Genomic DNA, 22,413 nt, shown 5'->3' on the forward strand with positions numbered 1-22,413 from the left:
ATTTATTTTGAGAGAGAGAGAAAATGCAAATGGGGGAGAAACAGAGAGAGACGGAAGGAGAGGATCCCAAGCAGGCTCCACACTGTCAGCACAGAACCCAATGCAGGGCTCCAACCCATGAACCGTGAGATCATGATCTGAACCAAAGTCAGAACCTTAACCGACTGAGCCATCCAGGAACTCCCAAACAGCCTTTATTTAAAGCTGTATATGAGGGGCGCCTGGGTGGCGCAGTCGGTTAAGCGTCCGACTTCAGCCAGGTCACGATCTCGCGGTCCGTGAGTTCGAGCCCCGCATCAGGCTCTGGGCTGATGGCTCTGGGCTGATGGCTGGGAGCCTGGAGCCTGTTTCCGATTCTGTGTCTCCCTCTCTCTCTGCCCCTCCCCCGTTCATGCTCTGTCTCTCTCTGTCCCAAAAATAAATAAACGTTGAAAAAATAAAAAATAAAAAAAAAATAAAGCTGTATATGAGATTACTTTATTCCTACATCTTCTCAATATCATCTTCTTCTTTATATTTGCCCTTTTCCTCTCCTTCAAGGATCCTTTTGTGGTCTCTGTCCAGTTTTAGTCTAGTGACAGCCACCTTCCTAGGGCGAAGGCCCATGTGGACAATTGTGCCATGCGCCTTCTCTCACTGTACTCAGTCAATGTAGATGATGTACTTCTTCCTGTAAACCTGGACTACTTTGCCAATTTGCTGACCTTTGTAGTGTCCTTGCACAACCTGTACTTTATCATCCTTTCACATGGGCACGGATCGAATGTTGCACTTCTGTCTCGGCTCTTTGGGAAGAGGGGAAGACATAATCTTCCTGCAAATGTGGGAAGGTGCACTGAAATGGCTTTTACAGTTCTTGCTCCGGTCAGAAGTCACAAAGGGCTTGAACTTCATTTTGGCCCGTGGCACTTCAGTGACGGCAGCAAAAGGGTCTAGGAACTTTTCATGAGTTACTGACTCTAACCCTCACAACAGGTCTAGGTAGGCATTATTAAGAGACAGGCATTATTTTCCACATTTTGCACAAGAGAAAATAAAATCCAGAAAAGTGAAGCAACTTGTCTAAAATCACAGTTGACCCATCAGGAGTTATACAAATCCAGCCCTTTGGTTTCCAAAACCTATCCCACTCCTCCTATAATAGGCCACTCCCTGTTCCACCACTGAGAATGAGGATCCTTAGTTAAACTGCCCCCAGCCAGGGCACCTGAGTGGCTCAGTGGGTTAGGTGTCTGACTGTTGATTTCAGCACAGGTCATGATCTTGTGGTTCGTGGGTTTGAGCCCCACATCAAGTCCCACACTGAGCCCTGCGTCGGGCTCTGTGCTGGCAGTGTGGAAATTAAAATATATATATATATTTTTTTTTTTAATTTAAAAAACAAAACAAACAAAACAGCCCCCAGCCCAATGAACTGGGTAGAGAGAATCAAATGTGGCAGTGTGGACATGAGGACGTGCCTTCCAGATGCCCCTTCACAGAAGAACCTACTGCCCAGCTGCTGAGAATGCCTCAAGCTGCCAGCCCCTTCAGGGATTGCCATAGCTCCTGCAGAGGATCGAGGAGGAGGAGATTAAGTCTGGGCTGTTGTCACCAGTTTTCATCCCCAGGAACAGAGTCCAAGATGGTGTTGAGAGGGCAGGATGTACATTAGGAAGCCTCTTTGGGATCAATAGCTATGGAAGGGATCAGGCAGAAGAAGAAGAAGTCAAGAAGGCCCAATAAATAACCTTGGCCAACCCCATGAGGAGCTCTGGACCTAAGATGGCCCATCAGAGTTGTCCCATGTGGAGCTAACATGGCCCAGCCTTCAGGTCTCACCTCCACCCATCATTGCATGTGGGCCACCAGAGAAGGGCATGACCTTGAGCTGAAGCAAAAACACACGAGGGGGATGACAACGGAAGGCTACCTGCTGACAGCAGCTGGGGCAGCAAGTCCTTCCTTGAAGGGAGATCTGGCACCTCAACATGTACATCACAGACTGAAAGACAGGTTTTGACTGAAAGTCAAATCGCAGTCCTACCCCTCCCTGACCATTGCAGGACAAGAATGTTCTACCCTCTGGAGAAATGTCTCAGGGAAGCCCCAGACTCTGGAACATCAGGAATAGTGGGAAGTTAAGGTGAGGTGCTGAATTAAAAGTGGCGGATTTAGTGAAATTCTGCCTCCTGAATGGTGAGAGCTCTGCCTCCCTCCCTTTCCCAGCCAAGCTCCCAGAACTTCTATAACCATGGTGGGGAAACCCCCAAGCACAGGCTAGGCAGATCCTTCTCTGGAGAAACTGCACAGCCCCAGAGAAAAGACATACAGATACTAACATCTCAGGATCTCCCAGTGAAAAAGCCAGTTCACCACTCGGCCACCCTAGAATAGAGGCCAGCAGTGAGAGAGCCTGCCCCCACCTCCCCCACACACACACATATGTCTGCCAGTTTTCTGTGCCTCACTCTTCATTCTAACAGACCCATGTCTCAGCAATACCTGACATTTAAAGGAAGCCTTGAACAGAAAACAGAGAGCAAAGCAAATAAATAGGAAAAGGAACTGGAAGAAATTGAGCAGCTACGCAGGACGTTAAAAAAAGCAACTTGTAGGGGAAAAAAAACCACTTAAAATGAATACACACAGAGTCCTAGGAGACACTGTCACATCCACGAACCAAGTGCAAGCTGCTCTTTTTAAAAAGCATCAAGAACAAGAGAGAGAAAGAGCCCCTGGAAGCTAAACCTGTGATAGACACAATTGAAAATTCAATAGGAAGTTTAGAAAAGTCAACAAAAGAGATCCCCCAGATGATAAATAAAAGAACATAAAATAAGAGGAAAGAAAAGAGTAAGATAATTAGAAGTTCAATCTGCGAGATTCACTATACAAATATGGGGAGTTCCAGAAATGAAGATGGGGGGGAGGAGGCGATGGGAAAAAGAACTTTAAAAAATAAAAAAAAGAAAACTTCCAGAACTGGAGCATGTGACTCTCTGGATAGAAATCAGCCATTTATAACCCACCACAATAAAACTGAAGACACACTCTACAATCCATCATTGTGGAATTTCATAACACCAGGAATAAAGAAGAGATTTTAAAAGCTCCCAGAGAGAAATGGAGGAAAATAACCAAGGCAGAAGAAGGCACAGAATCCAGGAAACTGAACCCAACAGAGAAGAGAGGACAGAAAACTTCTAAGAGGAGAAGTCCCAGGAGGACAGCAGGCCCAGGAGCACAGAGTCCAGACTTGAGCAGAAAGGTGAACTCCAGGAGGGAGATACGGGAAGGCAGGAGGTTGGGATTGGTAAATTATCTGCCAGATGGTGTGGGATAAATTAGCAAGAGGTACGAAGAAAACTAAGCAAAATAAATAGATGTGATTAACAACTCTGGAAAAAGTAAAATGAAAGGAAGTGTAACCTGGGAATGCTAGCTGGTGCAGCCACTCTGGAAAACAGTATGGAGGTTCCTCAAAAAACTAACAATAGAAGTACCCTACAACCCAGCAATTGCACTACTAGGCATTTATCCAAGGGATCCAGGTGTGCTGTTTCGAAGGGACACATGCACCCCCATGTTTATAGCAACTATCAACAACAGCCAAAGTATGGAAAGAGCCCAAATTTCGGTCGATGGATGAATGGATAAAGATGTGGTATATATATACAATGGAGTATTACTCGGCAATCAAAAAGAATGAAATCTTGCCATTTGCAACTACGTGGATGGAACTGGAGGGTATTATGCTAAGTGAAATTAGTCAGTCAGAGAAAGACAAAAATCATATGACTTCACTCGTATGAGGACGTTAAGAGACAAAACAGATGAACATAAGGGAAGGGAAACAAAAATAATATAAAAACAGGGAGGGGGACAAAACAGAAGAGACTCATAAATATGGAGAACAAACTGAGGGTTACAGGGGTGGGTGTGGGAGGGGGGATGAGCTAAATGGGTAAGGAGCACGAAGGAATCTACTCCTGAAATCATTGTTGCACTATATGCTAACTAATTTGGATGTGAATTTAAAAAAATAAGGGGCGCCTGGGTGGCGCAGTCGGTTAAGCGTCCGACTTCAGCCAGGTCACGATCTCGCGGTCCGTGAGTTCGAGCCCCGCGTCAGGCTCTGGGCTGATGGCTCGGAGCCTGGAGCCTGTTTCCGATTCTGTGTCTCCCTCTCTCTCTGCCCCTCCCCCGTTCATGCTCTGTCTCTCTCTGTCCCAAAAATAAATAAACGTTGAAAAAAAAAATAAATAAAAGGCAAAATGTACATGATTGATGGTGGATTGGATACTGAGGATGGGAGAAAAGGAGGCGTCAAGGGTAGGTAGATGGTAGGGCACCTGGGTGGCACAAGAAAGCGTCCAACTTTAGCTCAGGTCCTGATCTCACTGTTTGCAAGTTCAAGCCTCGAGGCTGTCAGCGCAGAACCTGCTTTGGGTCCTCTGTCCCCCTCTCTCGCTGCCCCTCCTCGCTGCCCCTCCCCCGCTTGCCCACAGGCTCGCTCTTGCTCTCTCTCTCGCTCGCTCTCTCTCTCAAAAATAAACAGTTAAAAAAAAAAAAGAATGGGTGGATGGTTATACCATTCACAGAAGATAAAGAGCACGGGACCAGTTTGGTGCTGGAGAAATCACAAACTCAGGTCTGAACGAACATACAGAGTTCCAGGTATCTTGAGATATGCAACTGCAGCTACCAAGTAGGCAGTGTAGACAGAACCTTAGGGAAAATATTCACATGTCACTTCTTCTACAGAACATGAAGTAGAACCATATTAGCTGCTACTAACAAACAAACCCCACGGCTTTACTGACTCACCACAACTGAAGTTCATTTCTCATTCACGGAGCAGTCGAAAGCAGGTTGTGAGAAGCTCCCGTTCATATGCAATGCAGGCACACAGGTTTCTCCCTACTTGTGGCCTGCTCCTCCCCTCAGGCATCCTAGGCCTCTGCATTCAGGCAGAAGGGGAAACAGAGTGGGGAACACACACCTCAACAACCTTAACCAGGCAGTGACACATACCATGAATTACACATCACATCTCACTATGTTTCACTGGTGAGAATAGAGCCCCCACTGAGCACCTACTTCCTAGAGTAGTGCTGCCAGATAAAAAAGGATGCATAGCTAAAGTTGAATTTTGGAAAAAAAAAAAAAAAGAATCATTTTTTGGTATAAGTATGTCCCAAATATTATACTTGAAAGTCAAACGTAACTAGTGTCTTATTTTTCACAATTGTTTGCTTGCTTCCTTGCTAAACCTAGCAACCCTATCCCAGGGATGCTATCTAACCCTATCTATGCAGAGGTCACACATTTTGATGTACAGTTAGTCATTTATGCCATAGGATACAAATGACTTAGAGCAGACTTCCCCCATATTTCCTGTGCAGGACACGGGTTGTTTATAGCAACATGTTCTCGAGTTTGAAAGACCAGGAAAGAAGAGCCTTAGAAATAAAAGATGAATGAGGAGCACTCTTAGCAAACCTTAAAGTCAAAAAATACAAATCAATGTAATTTATTCATTTAGCCATTGGGCATTTATTGAGCACTTACTACGTTCTAAGTGCCATGCTCGGGGCTAAAGATGCTGAGATATTGCAACCCATGCTCTAAGAAGCTCATAGCCTTGGGAGTGGGAGCAGATGGAAAAATAAACAGCAGGTGAATATGTAGCACCTAAGTCAAACTGATAGGAATCCAGAAGGTTTCCCAAGAGAGATGGTGGCTGAACTGAGCCTCAGAACTGAGCCAAGTAGGAATCCACCAAGTGAAGGTGCACAGATTGTTACATCCATTCATGGAGTAGTAAGGTACAGGACGTACCTTCACACTGTAAACAACTAGAAAACTGGACAAAATATATGAAACGGTTGACATCAGGCAGAGAAGGCCTGTAATCTCTGAGAGAAAGGAAATAAGTAAGGTGAACCCTTCCTACAATTGACCTGGTTTTCTGCCTAGAGGTAATTTCTGGATTTTGGTACAGGGAAGGGAACCCAGACAGAACCTGGCAGACTGACTTGAGTTAAGGATACAAAGATAGGCTCTTTGGGAGGCTAAAATAGCTGGAATTCATATGCAGAAAAAGTTTTCAAGAAATCTGCACGGGGTCTCCTCAAGTCTTCAACTGAATACTAATCTGTAAAGACTTCGATAAAGCTCCACAAAGCCAAAAACAGGACAACTGCTAGCAGCTGAACAATTCCCAGAGCCTAGGAGATGTTTAGGTCCCCCCAGCCAGAGTGGAAACAACTCATTAAATAGAGGAAATTCAAAGCAATTCCAGAATTGTCATGCCTTAGTAGCAGAGTGAAGGGTACTCCAGACCAGTCCTAACAAAACTTAAAAACAAGCATAGAAAGGATCAACTGATCTGCAAGTAAGTTGGTTGCCTACCAAAATAAACATCAACATTCTATTTAGACAAAAAAAACTAAACACCCAACAAAATAACATTTATAAGGTCAACATCTAAAAAATTACTAGACATGGAAAGAAGCAGGAAAATACGATCCACATCCAGGAGAAAGATTAGTCAAAAGAAACAGACTCAGAAATAACAAGGATAATGGGATTACCAAGTGAAGGTACACGGGAAGGGGATGGAATCCAAACCAAGAGAGTGGGTGGAATACACAGGGCTTCTGGACAACTCACCTGGAGACTGTCCAGTTCCTTTTGGTTGCACTGGTGAGAACAGGGTATTTGTGACAGACACCCACTATCATCAGAAGCAAATGTAGAGGTAGGCTCCATCTGGAGAAATCTGGAAGACCCAGGTCGGTCTTGCCTACTGTCAAAAGAATGGCTGCCTTCCATCCCCACTAAGGCACTTCAAGTTCCCTGGGACAAGTTGGAATCTGAGTGTCTCTATTCTAGTCAAAGCTTTCTCACTCATTTCTAAGATGAACTTGGATTAAATACATGCATTTCTAAGGAAAGGAAAGGGAGTTCAGCCTTAAGGAGCACTTACTGTATGCCAGATACTGTACTAGGCACTCTGACATACGTTGTTTCACTTAATCCTCATACTAGCCTGAGAGATACTTATCTCCTTAGAAATGGAAACACTTAGGTCCAGAAATTAAGGAGTTTGTCTGTGGTCAATCGTGTACAGACGGTTTGAACTGCAATCTGCAAAAATTCAATGAATCAAACTTTGATGAATGCTTTTGAAGTCCTCTTGCATAATGCAGCCTTTGTAGTCAAGCACAACCAGAGTCCAAATTCCAGTTCAGCTACTTGCTAGCTGACAGCCTTTGGAAAGTTCCCCAGCTCTTCAAGACTTAGATTCTACATATGTTCAGGGGGAAGAGTAAATCCCTCTTTTTATGATCATAGGGAAGATCAACTGAGAAGATTAAGAATGTAAACTGGGGCGCCTGGGTGGCTCAGTCGGTTGAGCGTCCGACTTCAGCTCAGGTCACGATCTCACAGTCCGTGAGTTCGAACCCCCCATCGGGCTCTGGGATGATGGCTCAGAGCCTGGAGCCTGCTTCCCGTTCTGTGTCTCCCTCTCTCTCTGCCCCTCCCCCGTTCATGCTCTGTCTCTCTCTGTCTCAAAATAAATAAACGTTAAAAAAAAAAAATTAAAAAAAAAAAAAGAATGTAAAGAACTCAAAATAGGGGTAGGAGCATAGGAGGTATTCAACAAGGCACACTCTCACCCTCTGTCCTCCTCCTTCTTTGTTAATTAAATATCTGATCTGAGCTTACATCACGTTGGGAGTGGGGAACCAAAGTTACAACAAAATCAAATAGAACCTTTCAGCAAATGTGTCAGTGGTTCCGAAAATGAGGTCCCTGGACCAAGCAAATCAACACCAGCTGAAATTTGTTAGAAATTTACATTTTCTGACTCCACTCCAGACCTACTGAATGAGGAACTCTGAGTAGGGCCCAGCTGTCTCTATTTTAAGGAGCCCTCAGGTGATTTGGATGCACACCAAAGTTTCAGAACCATGTATATAATAGTTTTGCCATCACATTAATTTCACTCAAATATTACAGAGACCATGGGTAGATCACAATAACAATCTCACAATGGCTATCCTTGGGTTTTATGCATTATTTTCAGGTTACTGTAACGTACTCTGCTGATTAAACCTCGCTATGCGAAAGAGTAAACCAAGTGAAATGATGTTGCATTAAACACCTTACAAAAAGAGATTCTCTAAGCTATTGATTTGATACAAAAAGATAAATGTCAAGAAGTTCTTCTTGAGAAAATTCACTTAAGTGGCCAACTGGAGGAAGTGAAGACTAAATTGGGAGCATCTTCCCTAATCCCAGGAAGAGGTAAGCATAGATGGCACTTCAGAAATCCAACCAATTTCACAATTTCCTTTTAATTTAACTCTTCCTGCCCCAATCCCTTTCATTAAATCTGGGTTCCTAACTCATCTACTCTTTTCCCAGCTTGAAAATCTGGAAAACAGTGAAGTGACTTCGATCCAGAAATCACGCACTTGTCATTAGGTGCAAAAATGTATGCGCTCAAAGACCTCAAAACACTGAAAGCTTTAAAACAATAAAGGGATGTGGGCTGGGCAGTTGAAACCAATCATGCGGGAGATATGGCATCTAAAGTAAATACTACACCTGAATACTTAGAATGATTCTCAATTATATTAAAGTAGTTTTCATTTTTTCCAATGGCTATGCTACTCCTCCACATCTCTCTCCCAAGGCTCTACTCTTCCATGCTTGCTTGCAGATGATTTCAATTGTTTTCTATTTTCTTAATCTTCTCTATTATCTCTGCTGTTTTTTCCTCCTCATTTCACGATTTTTTTTTTTCCTTGCAAGGCACTCACGCAGCGTCTGATGCTTCTACAAACGCAGGGATTTTTCTCCCTGTCCTTGAAGCGACAGCTTGTCTTCCCTCTGAAGTGTCTTTGTCGGAATGCCTGATAAACTGTTTATTTTTCCTAACAGCTTTCCTTTTTTGCCTGAAAAACAAACATTAACCAAAAAAGTCCTTGTTTCGCTCAAGTGATACTTTTTACGCAATCCCTGGTGCTAGAGCGCCGCCTGCTGAGAAAATGAGGATTAGCAGGTCATGCAGCCTTTGGTTCAGCAAAGGATAAAATTATTGGATTGGAGAGGCCATTTTCTCATCCGATGTACAGATTCTTCAGGAACAACAAGTGTCATATTCTTGAGAGTCCCTCTTCTCAATACCCTGCAGAAGTCCCTATACTTATCCCTAACAAAGCTACACCACAGTAAAATAAAATCCACCATCTACCAAATACTTAACAAAATGCCCCGTGTGGAATAGAACTGACAACCAGTGAAGTAGGACCTTTCTCTGAACCAAAGATATAGAACCCGTGACCTCATATGGCAGGCTATTTCCCCCATTACAGAGAGCCCAAATGATTCCAATGGACTTTCTTATAATAAACCGAAGTCAGCTTTCTATAATCCTCATAGCTTTTATCTGCAATTCCCAATTCTACTTCTGAGACACCACAAGATTTAATTACTTTTCCACACGTGAGCCCTTTAAATATTGGAAATATCCTACCATATCTACCTAAACATTCAAACTGCGGCTTGCTTTCCATTAAATATAACCCAGGAAAATGTGATCGTGTGTGCAACTTGTTATGGACTAAATGCATCACTCAAAATTCTATGTTGAAGTTGTGCCCCCCAAGATGATGATATTTGGGGGTGGGGGGCCTTTGGGAGGTAATTAGGTTTAGATGAGGTCATAAGGGTGGAGTCCTCATGATGGGATCAGTGCCCTTTTAAGAAGAGGTAAGAGAGCTTTCTCTCCCCTCCCCGTCGCCTTTCTCTCAATCTTCCCCCTCTCCAGCAAGAAGGCAGAGTCTGCGAGCCATGAAGAGAGCCTTCACCAAAAATCCAACGCTGCTGCACCCTGACCTCAGACTTACTGCCTCTAGACTGCAAGAAATAAATTTCTGTTGCCTAAGCAACTCAGTTTATGGTACTTTGTTCTAAAGTGATCCTACTCTACACAGCACTATTATGTCTTGCAACCGTCCATAGTATATTCTATACCCTACAGGTTTTATTTCCTGGTAGTTACACTTTCAAGTGAGCTAACTGGATGTCCCTATTCTACAGTTGAGACACTGAGGCAAAATTTTATACATACATATATATACACATACACACATATACACACATATACATATATACACATATATGCCACAGCACGTTTTTGCCACAATAGTTTTTAGAAAAAACTCCTCACCAACTGCTGATTTGCCATCTACACGGAACTCAAAATTCTCATTTTCAGGGCTTCTCTTGTTACTCTGACACATTCATAATACCCGGTTTCTCAGAAACTTACATTTTCAACAGTAGCCTGGGAAATTTTCCCGCTAGTTGGCCCATTTGTGAAAAACACAAACCCCGTGTGGTAGATTGAAAAAATGACCATAAATTCTTTTTCTCCTTGTACCTATGCCCTAGCAATGTCATGCTGTAGTTTCTTCCATCAAGTAGTCTTTTTCTCCACTTGTGGGCTGGCGTTGAGATTTTCTCTTACGGAAATGATACTGTACAAGGTCAGAACCCATGCCTCAGGAGGCTTTGTGTGTTCTTGATTTCACTCTTGGAACCCTGAGTTGCCATGTGAATAAGTCCAAAATATTATGCTAAAGGAAAAGGACAAGTGAGCACCTGGAGAAAGGTCTCGTTCATCTGAGCCATCCAAGCTGAATCCATTACAGGCATAACTCAAAGATATTGCAGGTTTGGTTCCAGACCACCTCAATAAAGTGAATAGCACAATAAAGCAAATTAAATAGGTTTTTTTGGTGTCTCAATGCGTATAAAAGTTACATTTACCCTACACTATAGTCTAATAAGTCTGCAATAGCATTATGTCTAAAAAACAATGGACACACCTTAATTTAAAAAATATTGCAGGGTGCATGGGTGGCTCCGTCAGTTAAGCGTCCAACTCTTGGTTTTGGCTTGGGTCATGACCTCACAGTTCATGAGTTTGAGCCCCACATCGGGCTCCACACTGACAATGTGGAGCCTGCTTGGAATTTTCTCTCCCTGTCTCTCCGCCCCTCCCTCACTTATGCTCTCTCTCTCTCTCAAAATAAATAAATAAAGTTTAAAAAAATGCTTTATTGCTCAGATATGCTAACCATCATCTGAGCTTTCAGCAAGTTGTAATCTTTTTGCTGGTGGTCTTTCCTCCATGTTAATGGCTGCTGACTGATCAGGGTGAGGACTGCCAAAGTTTGGGGTGGCTATGGCAATTTCTTAAAATAAGAGAACAATGAAGTTTGCCACATCAATTGACTCTTCCTTTGACTTGAACACTTCATTGCCATTGTAGAGTTATTAACTGGCTTAATTTCAATATTGTATCTCAGGAAACAGGGAGGCCCACGAAGAGGGAGAAAGACAGGGGAATGGCTGGTTGGTGAAGCAGTTAGAACACAGACAATATTTTATCAATTAGGTTCATCCTTATTATATGGGTGCGGTTCATGGCACCCCAAAACAATTACAATAGTAACATCAAAGATCACTGATCACAGATCACCGTAACAAGCATAATGATGAAAAAATTTGAAATATTGCAAGGATTCCCAAAATGTGACAGAGAGACACAAAGGGAGCAAATGCTGTTAGGCAAATGGCACCAAGAGACCTGCTTGACCGAGGGGTGACACAAACCTTCAATTTGTAAAAAACGCAGTATTTGCAAAGTACAATAAAACGAGGTGTGCCTACATAAGCCAGTCAACCCAGCCAAACCACCAGCTGACCAGATGCAAGAGTAAACCCAGCCAAGACTAACCAAGCCCACCCTAGACTAGCTCTTCCCAGCTGAGCTCGCCCAAATTAAAGAATAACCTACAGAAGCACGAGCTAAATAAATAGCTATGATGCTATATGAAACCACAACATCACCTATAGTGCACTATACCCATAAATAATTAACTTGAATCTAATCAAGTCTTTAGAAATAATTTCCAGTTTACAGGAAATAGACGGGATAAAAAAAAAAAACAAGCTGACTTCTGTTTGGTGATGAGGCAGGTATAAACAAATAAGCATACACTTATGCTCATTCTACACACATATTAATTTACACTGTTATTTTAGTGTTTTAAGTTGGAGAATGCCCTGAGAACCTTGGGTACACATTTTCCCAGCAGTTCTCCTTACTGTGCCTAAAACCTAAATTAGTCTTTAAAAAAAAAAAAATAGAAATCAAATCATTGTCCCAGCAATGTTCTGTGTTCTGTAAACAGAAGACATAAGGTTGCATTTCAGGGATCCTGAGGAATGCTGAAGTCTAGCCACTTTAGAACCTATGATGAAGAGGGGCAACTGGGTGGCTCAGTCGGTTAAGCATCCAACTCGATTTCAGCTCAGGTCATGATCTCACAATCTCATTGTTCGTAGGATTGAGCCTCAAGTCAGGCTCGGGCTGACAGAGTGGAGCCTGCTTGGGATTCTCTTCTCCTCTCTCTCTGCCCCTCTCCCAGCTCGTGCTCTCTCTCTCAAAATAAAAAAAAACATTAAAGAAAAAAAAAGCAGCTGTGATGAAGATTTATCTATATGCAGTCTGTGAATTGATCACTTTTCAGTTAAAATTTTTTAGGACCATTTTAACAGTCAGTCTCTGAAACCCAGCCATACAGTCTCTATAACTCACACAGAGTTAGGGAAAGCCATCAGAAGGGCCATTTTTTATCTCAAATTTTCTATTCTCATTGACATAAAGAAGGATTATGATCAACTTCTCTAAGAGGCTGGTAATAAATCAGCTTTGGGGGTTTGAACTAGAAATGCATAAATATGACAGAGGTTTGGGTTCATCTGGTGTCAAGAACAGTTTGGTGCTTTGAAATTCTTTTTAATATTACATATTTTAAAAACCAAAAACCTATTTTCTGAAGGCTTTTCTCCTTCATTTCTAAATCCAAGTGTATCATCAAGGAAAAGGGAATCCATGTGCTGTTGAATGCATTTACACTCCATTCATTACAGTGCAATGATGCTGTATAACACTGACATTCCCTTTTGCAGGAGTGACTTCCAAGTTCATATGATTCTGAGGCTAAAATTTCAGAGAACTTTCTTCTCCCAGCCCTCAAAGAGTCCCAGCATTTGTAAACCACACTCATGACTCCTCAATGGAACACCAAGTTTTTAAGAGTTTTTGTCCAAATTTAAAATATTCACACGACGGAAAGATTTCTAGATTAGTTAAACAAGTCATTCTCCTTCCTTCCTTTGTCCTTGATTCTAACTGCTTTGGATAAAGAGGATGAGATGGTTTCTTTATGAAGCAGCAGTCAGCGCAATCTTACTGCTGAATTCCAAAGTAAGGAAAGAAAAGGCACACAGTCTGAGTGCAAGGTGCTCCCAGACTCTTCACAAAGCCCTTTTCAAAATATCATCTTCCAGTAATACCGCATCCTCAGACAGCAGATGAGGAACTGATAATGCCACAGCTGGGGGGGGGGATGCTAATGTGAACTCAGGTGAATATTTTTACCTCCCTGGGCTTCCAGTGACTTCTCTGGAAAATGGCAGGCTACCCCTACCCCAAAAGGTGTTCTGTGAGCATTTTCTCAACACCACCAGTTTCCCCAGGGTAAGTGTTGCAGTTCTATGACTGCATAACAAAGTTCTCCAAGTGTAAAAGTGTAGAACAATCATTTTTTTCTTTTTCATAGATTCTGAAGGTCAGGCATTTGGGCAGGGCTTGACTGGACAGTTCTCACTTGGGGGTGGCAGTCAGATATCGACTGAGGCTGCAGAGACCTGGAAGTTCGACGGGGCTAGTTCACTAGCCAGGGCTAGCTAGCTGACACTAGCCGTGGCTATGGAGCTCAGCGGGGGCTGCTGACCACACACGGCCTCTGCATTGTGGCAGTCTCACGATAACTGTACTTCTTACATAGCAGGTCAAAGCTCCAAATAAATGCAAGTACCCCAGCAACAAAGGTCGAATCTGCGTGGCTTTTTATGACCTAACTTTGGAAGTCACGTAAGATCACTTTTATCATACCCTGCTGGTCAAAGCAGTCCCAAGCTGGCCTATATTCAAGGGGAAAAAAAGCCATAGATCCCCATCTCTGAATGGGAAGCGTGTCAAGAATTTGAGGATGAGATTCTAAAACCACTACCACCACGACGGATAATCACACAGAGAGAAGCAGACACTATTGCTGCCCTGCCCTTGTCCGAGTTCACCTATAACTGCCGAGGACAGTTCCTGTGATTGCCGACAACGACTCACTTCAGGGGCCCAGGCCTCTGTTTCTCAGCCTGAGGGCTTTCTCTGTAATGTGGGAAGAGCTCGGCCCTCAGGGGCAACCAATAATAGAATCAGTGGATAATACTCAACCTCCTCAGCCCTTGGCAGGACAGTTCTGAGGCGTGTCAGAGTGGTGCCCAACATGACAAAGCGCCACTTGGCCTCAGCAGCAGCCAGCTCATTAACACCTCCTGTACTGGCTTTTCTCCCTTCTCTCTCCAGCTCTTCCTCCCTCACCTCTGCTTCCTCGTGTCCAGCACCCAACTTCCTGTCCTCCAGTCTGCTTTTGGGAGCACCCAAACTAAAACACCCATTATATGTGTCCTGATGAGAGAAAAGTTGAGAACTGTTGCAGCAGATGACCTCCCCAGTCTAAATTCCTGCTATTGTGATCAACCATTTCATAAGCGTGGGTAACTGGCAAGGTCAACGATTGCCCTGAGTGCTCAAAGAAGTCGTAGGGTAAAGCCAAAACTGCCCCAGTAACTGGGTGGGTAACTTTCGTAAGTGAATCCTACTTTCCAAATAAAGTACTTCCTATAGCAAAAAAGGAGGTCCCTTCTTGGTCCCTTAAAAGTAGCCATAAAAATCAGTACTGAATGATGGCTTACGGCCTGAAAAGAAATTAAACAAGACTGAAAATAAACACATCCCAGTAAAATCTAAACTTTCATAGCTAGCAAACTTCGGGTAATTGCAATTCCTGTAGGCAAGGGGAAGTTTTATTTTATTGAGGAGTTTTCCTTTATTCTTTAACTTCTCAATCATGCCTCCTGGAAGTATACTACAACCCAGGCCCAAGGTGTGCTCTCAAATTAGCTTATCAGATGAATCAGTCTTCCCTTGGCTCTCAAGATCTTTTATAATTAGTTTTGCAACATATGCATACAGTGGCTATGGGCAAAGCTCAGAGGAATGAGAAAACTCATTTAGAACAGTTGCCAGAGTTCCAGTGTTTTCTCAAGCTTAGCCAGTTAATTCTACTTCTGGGCGTAACCAAGAATAGGTCCCCAGATCTGCCAGGCTTTTTCTTCAAGTTGGAAATGCCTCGAGAACCAGTCTTCAGTTTCTTTGGAGTGGTCTTTGGATGTCCCACCTGAATGAAAGAAGGGTAGTCCCAGAAATGACAGAAGTCTATCATTTGTCAAACACTGTATTAAAGTGGGAGTTTAACTACATATATGCCAACCATCCCCAAACCTCCTTAACTCCCATAGTCTGTCACCAACAAAGGTAGCAAAACTGCATGGGACACAGCAATGCGGTTGTTTTCTTGAAAAAACTCCAGAGACCAAATTATACAATTTCTAACACTGGGCTATTCAGGGGCCTGGTAAACACAGAAACCACAAGAGGGGAGGGAAGGAAAAAGAAGTGGGGGCAGGATGTCTGCTCTAATTCCGTATTCACTCTGCTGTGCTCTGTTTTACAACAAATGTCAGCTCTATGGAATAAAACCAAACGTGGTTTCTGTGTCTTTAAGGCCCAGGCAACTTGGGCAATGGGTAGGTTGCCATAGCAACTTGTAATTCTACTGTCTACTAAATTGAAAAGCAACAATAGAAAATCCCCAGCAAATAAAGTGGGATACCTCTCAATGATAATTATCTGTTTATCACAGTCTGGTTTTGAGTTCTTAAAACTACAAACACCTAGAATCCTCTGCTATATTTGATTGAAGCGGGGCTAATATTTTCTTTTCTTTTCAAAAGCTCTCAGGCAGAAGAGAAGAAAACAAACAAACAAGTTTCTGAGAGAGTTTAGATGTCAGCCTCATCTATGGGCCCAGAGGAATGCTTCCACTATGCATACACACATACAAAAGGAGAAAGCAGGATTAAGCAACTCAAAAATCTATAGCAACATGAGGTAGTAAAACCTCAGCCAGTCTTACATCAGACTTCCTTGAAAAAAGGCCTGAGACCATAAGCATGGAGATGTGTGCTTTGCAGATACACACACAAAAAAGTGTTTTAAGATTATAACCCCAATAAAACATCAAAAAGCTCTTCCATCCACAGCCAATTAATTTAAATTTATTGGAAGATTGCTGGGCATCTTGTAAGACACTAAAGCTACAAAAACAAGGAAGACCCAGTCTCTGACCTCTATAAGCTCACAACTGGGGAATGGGGAGAAAGACACATAAATTATATGGCCAGTTTTCCCAAGTGTTACAGACTGAATTGTATGCTCCCAAGAATTCATATGTTTTAGTCCTAACACGCAGTACCTCAGAATGTAACCATATTTGGAGATATGGTCTTTAAAGAGGTCACTAAATTAAACCAAGGTCATTACGGTCAGCTCTAATCCAATCAGACCGGTGTCCTTATAAGAAGAGGAAATTTGGACACAGACATGTACAGAGGGAACATGATGAGAAGACACAGGGAGAACACAGCCATCTACAAGTCAAGGAGAGAAGCCTGGAACAGAGCTTTCTGTCGTGGCCCTCAGAAGGACGCAACCCTGCCAACACTTTGATCTCAGACTTCCAGCCTCCAAAACTGTGAGAAGTAAATTTCTGTTGTCTGCCACCTAGTCTGTGGTACTTTGTTCTGATAGCCCTGGCAAATGATTACCCGAAGCTCTATTCTTCTAGAGTAGTGGTTCTCGATCTTTCAGCTGCATCAGAGTCACCTGGAGGACTTATTAAAACACTACTGGGACCCACCTCCAGAATTTCTGATCCAGGAGGTATGGGGAGGGACCCTAGAATCTGCGTTTCTAGTAAGTTCTCAGGTGATGTTGTTGCTGCTGGTCTGAGCACTACCTCTTGAGAAATACTGTTCCAGGAGGTACAAATGGAAGATAGAGGCTGCATATCTGACCCTAACAGACTCAAATGAAGAGGCCTTTCTCCTTCCTTCCTGAATCTAAAATGGAAAGGATTCCAACCTGAGCTTCACACCCAGGTGCATCACAGGTGAGGTGCCCAGTGGTTACAAAATGACAAAAGTTGGGGCGCCTGGGTGGCGCAGTCGGTTAAGCGTCCGACTTCAGCCAGGTCACGATCTCGCGGTCCGTGAGTTTGAGCCCCGCGTCAGGCTCTGGGCTGATGGCTCAGAGCCTGGAGCCTGTTTCTGATTCTGTGTCTCCCTCTCTCTCTGCCCCTCCCCCGTTCATGCTCTGTCTCTCTCTGTCCCAAAAATAAATAAACGTTGAAAAAAAAAAAATTTAAAAAAAAAAAAAAAAAAAAAAAAAAAATGACAAAAGTTGCGTCTTATGAAAATCCTGAACTTCAAGACACAGAAGCCCCGTCCACTACTAAAACATAGCCCATGAATGAGTACTGGGCTCCGAAAAATTAGATATCCAGTTCTCCCTTCAATGAGAAGTTAGACAGGTATATAAAGGATAGGGGGATTCTCTCCCATCCAGGCAAAGGCAGCAGATTGGGGAGAGTGGACAAAAGTATTTCCCTCTCTTCCCCACCCTACACTATTGGCCCCCTGCCCTAAAGTCACACTTTAGAAGTTCCAAACCTAAAGCTGCGCCCCTCTCCTCAGGCCAAATATGCCCAGAATCTATACCCTGTTCCAGACATTGCTCCAGTACCTGAACTCCCTGCCCAATGACCCTGGGCCTGCTTCCATGCCTGCACAAGGCTCTTTCCTCGGTTCTCCCACAGCCAGACCACATTGCCAGCATGCACAGAATGTGGCCCAAGGGATGGTAAAAGAGAAGGGATGAACAGAGCTTGGACCAAAGAGCTGGAGTGTCCATGAGCTTGTGTGAAAGGTTCAGCAGGGCACTGATACTTGGGGTGGAAAGAACCCTAGTCTGTGGCATTTACTGAGTTCCATAGTATTAATATTCCCACTGTGGCCAACTTCAAGATACCAATCTGAAGTCAACTGGCTCACAAAATTCCTGGGGGGCGGGGGGGGGGGGGGGAGGGAAGTCCTTCATACTATGGGACAAAAGCAGGAGTGGGAAAAGAACAAGGGCAAGCTGGTGGTCTTCATTTGTATTCTTGCCCTGGCCCTGCATATATTAAAGGTAAGCCAATCCCTGTATCAACCAAGATTTGCTCTGATCACCACTGAGAGTGGCCATCAATGCTGAGCTCACAAAGAAGGACCCATTCTCCCTAACATATTCCATTCAGAAGATAATATTGTTGGTTGCCTACCCAAAAGCCATTCCCCAACCACTTGTTCTTTCTGGAAGAGCCTGCTGCTCTCTACAAAGGCTGGAAAATGGTATATACGCGCTTTCCAAGCTCCCTTGTAGCATGAGACATAATCTGGCCAATGGGAGCTCAGAGGTGAAGTTTGTTAGGGCCACCAGAGAAAGGTTTCTCCCTAATAAACAAAAGGAAGGTCTGTCTTCTCACAGTCCTTCTATGATGCGCAACAGTGGCACCACCTTGCAACCATAAGAGAAAACATTATGCACAAGATGACAAAGAAGGATCAGAAGCGACTGGGTTGGGTTTTTTTTTTTTTATTAATTGTGGTAAAATACATATAACATAGAATTTACCACCTTAACTATTTTTAAGTGTACCAAGTTCAGTAGTGTTTAAGTACAATCACATTATTGTGCAACAAATCTCCAGAACTTTTTCATCTTGCAAAACCAAAACTCTGAAACACACACCCCCACCACTCCCCTGCCACCCCCAAGAAAGTACCACTCTATTTTCAATGAATGTGACTACTCTAGGTACTTCATATAAGTGGAATCATCCAGTATTTGCCTTTTTGTGACTGGCTTATTTCACTTAGCACAAGGTTCATCCACGTTGTAGCAGGTGTCAGAAGTTCCTTCCTTTTTAAGTTTGAATAATATTCCATTGTATGTATCAACCACATGCTTTGCATCCATCAGTGGACTCCAAATGTTGCTTCCAACATTTGGCTATTATGAAAATACTGCTATAACATGCATGTACAGATTTCTCTTCAAGACCCTGCTTTCAAATCTTTTGGGTATATACCCAGAAGTGGAATTGCTGGATTATATGGTAATTTGAATTTTAATTTTTTTAAGGAGGCACCATACTGTTTTCCACAAAACTGTACCATTTCACATTCCCACCACGAGTGCACAATTATCTCAATTTTTCCACATCTTCACCAACACTTGTTACTTTCTTTTGTGGTTCATTCAATAATGGCCAATCTAATGGGTATGAGGTGAGCTCCTGGGTTCTTCATGGCATTTGGAGCTACTGAACGAGCCTGGAATTGCCCTGCTCCCAGAGGTTGTATGCAGGAAATAAGTAATAAGTATTCTTATTGTTAAACTCCCTTTTAACTAGCTCTTAAGCTTCTTCTAATGGATGAGCTGCTTTTTCTGTAACACCTCAAGCAGAAAGGATTAAGATTTAATTCTCTGTTTCTCATGCTTTGCATTATACTCTGCTTCTTCAGCTCTTGGAACCCAACACAAATTCTACCCCAGGGTCAAGTCATGCTATATAGTGCAAGAGCAAATACAAAGGAGTATTCCTAACAGCTTTACTCATAATAACCCAAAACTGGAAAGAACCCAGATACCCACTGATAGGATAAACTGTGGTACATCCATACAAAGGAATACTATTCAGCAATAAAAAGAATAAAATCATGATGGATAAATCTCAAACACACTATGCTGAGTGATGAAGCCTTATTATATAAGAGTACATATGGCAATGACACCATTTATATAAAGTTATAGAATACGTTAGGGGTGCCTGGGTGGCTCAGTGGGTTGAGCATCTGACTTCAGCTCAGATCACGATCTTGCAGTCCCTGAGTTCGAGCCCCACGTCGGGCTCTGTGCTGGCAGCTTCTGATTCTGTGTCTCCCTCTCTCTGCCCCTCCCCCACTCATGCTCGCTCACTCTCTCTCACTCTCTCTCTCTCTCTCAAAAATAAAAATAAACATTTAAAAAAAGTTATAGAATAGGTTAATCTAACCTACAGTGGAAAAAAATCAAAACAATAGCTATTGTCTCTGAGGGGTGGGAACTGCCTAGAAAGGGGCATGGGAGAACCTTCTGAGATGATGCTAATTTTCTATATCTCCAGAGAGGTTTTGGGTTACACAGTGAGAATGCATTTGTGCAAATAAAGTGGCAGATATACCCTAAAGACTTGTGCATTTCATTGTCCATAAATTGTATATCAAAAAAAAAACTATAAGTCAATATTTAATTCTAGTAAATAATATACAAGATGAAAAATTTAGGGGGAAGTTTATTGAGGACTTCAATTTACTTTGAAATGCATTTTAAGAAATCCCAAGATGGATTGATGGATGGAAGGATAGATAGCTCTGTAATTCACAAGTACAATAAAATGTGAAAGGTGAAATATAGGTGGCAGGTGTTTGGGTGTTCACTATAAAATTCTTTTGATTTTTCCAGCTAAGAGTGTTGGAAAGTGACAATAAGTAGAAGTTCTGGTTTTATATGGTGAACATTTTCCTGACTATCTTGAGGGCTGGAATAAAATTAAGAGGATTTAGGGGAAGAGACAGAATCATCAACTACAAAAAAAACTTTATACTCTTTCAGACTTGAACTACAAAAACTTACCTTTTTCTTATGATCAAAAACTGGGAAGTGCTGCAATGAAGGAAAGGTCTCAGCTAGAATAGAAACTTTCACCTAAAAACTCAGTACCTACTAGAGTGCGGCCACTGGGCCAGGGGGTTTCTGACGTTCCTTGTGCTTTGTGCTTTTCTCCAGTTTCAGTTGCTCCTTCCACTGGGCATTGGGATCCCTAGGATATGAAACTCCTCGACACTCACCCCCCCCCCCTTCCCCCAGCACACTTCCTGTTCCTGACATTGAGAGATGACTCTGAGCTAAGGGTATTGTGACCACTGAGCACTGAGGAAGGCATGAGGGAGCAAGGAGTCACACAAGGACCATGGACAGATGGCCAGCAGGGTGCAATGTCACATCAGGTTAAGACAAGTGTGATCTGTCAATCTTTAGCTACCGGAACCATGTTTCTGTGTCTCCCCTCTCCCCTCCCCTCCCCCACACGCAAGAAATTTTTCACCCTCTAGCTTTCTTTTCTTTTTTAACTCTGTTGTTTATAGATCATTGTGTCACATTGTATGTTAGCCCTGGGAGGGCACATAGCTAAATTCCCTCACTTTACAGAGGGGACCTGAACTCAGAAGGTGAAGGGATCTTCTCAAGATCACTGAAGAGCAGAACCGCAACCACAAAGGTATCCTCAATCCAGAATAAAGGGTGAGAATATTCAAAACTCAAAGACATGGAATTCTTTGTTATGCTATTTTTACTATGAAGGGACATTGACCCGATTATTCCTGTCCTTTGTGATAGATGTACACCTTAAACGTTGATAATATCCACCAGAATACTAAAGACCTTCCTTATATATAGCAGTGTCCCTTAGCTATAGGGAGAAACATTCCAAGATCCCCAGTGGATGCTTGAAGGCATGGAAGAACGGAACCCTAGATATATACCGTGACTTTTCCTGGACATACAAACCGATGACGGAGCTTAATTTATAAATTAGGCGGAGTGAGAGATTAATAACAAAGAACAATACAACAATATACTATAATAAAAGGTATGTGAACGTGCTCTCTGAAAACACCTCCCTGCACCGTACTCACCCTTCTCCCCGCGAGGACCGACACACAAAAAACCCACGTGCTGACGTGGGGCGAACGTGGTGGGCGGGCCTTGTGACGTAGCATTGGGCTCCTACCCCCTCCAGGAGGATCCCTGGCTTCCGGAGGCGGCTGAGGGCGAGCAATTGAAATCACCGGAAGCTAAACTGCGGGTAAGGGAGAACGACCGTATTCTCGTCTGGGGGCTTGGAAATGGGATGCCGACGTGGTCATCGTTTGTCGCTTGCTTAGCCTCTCCTGAGGAAGTTACTGGAAATCGGTGTCTGAAGGTCGAGGTCACCACGGTCTTAACTGTCAGAGCAGTCCTCCGCGGAGACAGGCCTACATTGGAAACTGCCACCTCACAGCCCTGAGTGGCCTGTGAGGGACAACACCACAGACACTGACCCAGGGAGAACCTCGTCCAGGGCCCTGCTTTCCACACTCGCTACCCCCCAGGAGACAACTTCCTGCATTTCCTAAGGAAAAACAATGACCTCGCGTCTGCAGAGGACTTCACTGTTTGCAGCTCACTGTTGA

The 22,413-nt window shown here is 43.2% G+C and overlaps 1 pseudogene; it reads right to left on the minus strand.

The window, feature by feature from the left end:
• Window positions 1-483: 483 nt before the first annotated feature.
• On the minus strand, window positions 484-894 carry LOC115523836 (annotated as a pseudogene).
• Between the last annotated feature and the right edge of the window lie 21,519 nt (window positions 895-22,413).

This window comes from Lynx canadensis, chromosome C2 (genome assembly GCF_007474595.2).
Source record: "Lynx canadensis isolate LIC74 chromosome C2, mLynCan4.pri.v2, whole genome shotgun sequence".
NCBI classification, from domain to species: Eukaryota; Metazoa; Chordata; class Mammalia; order Carnivora; family Felidae; genus Lynx; species Lynx canadensis.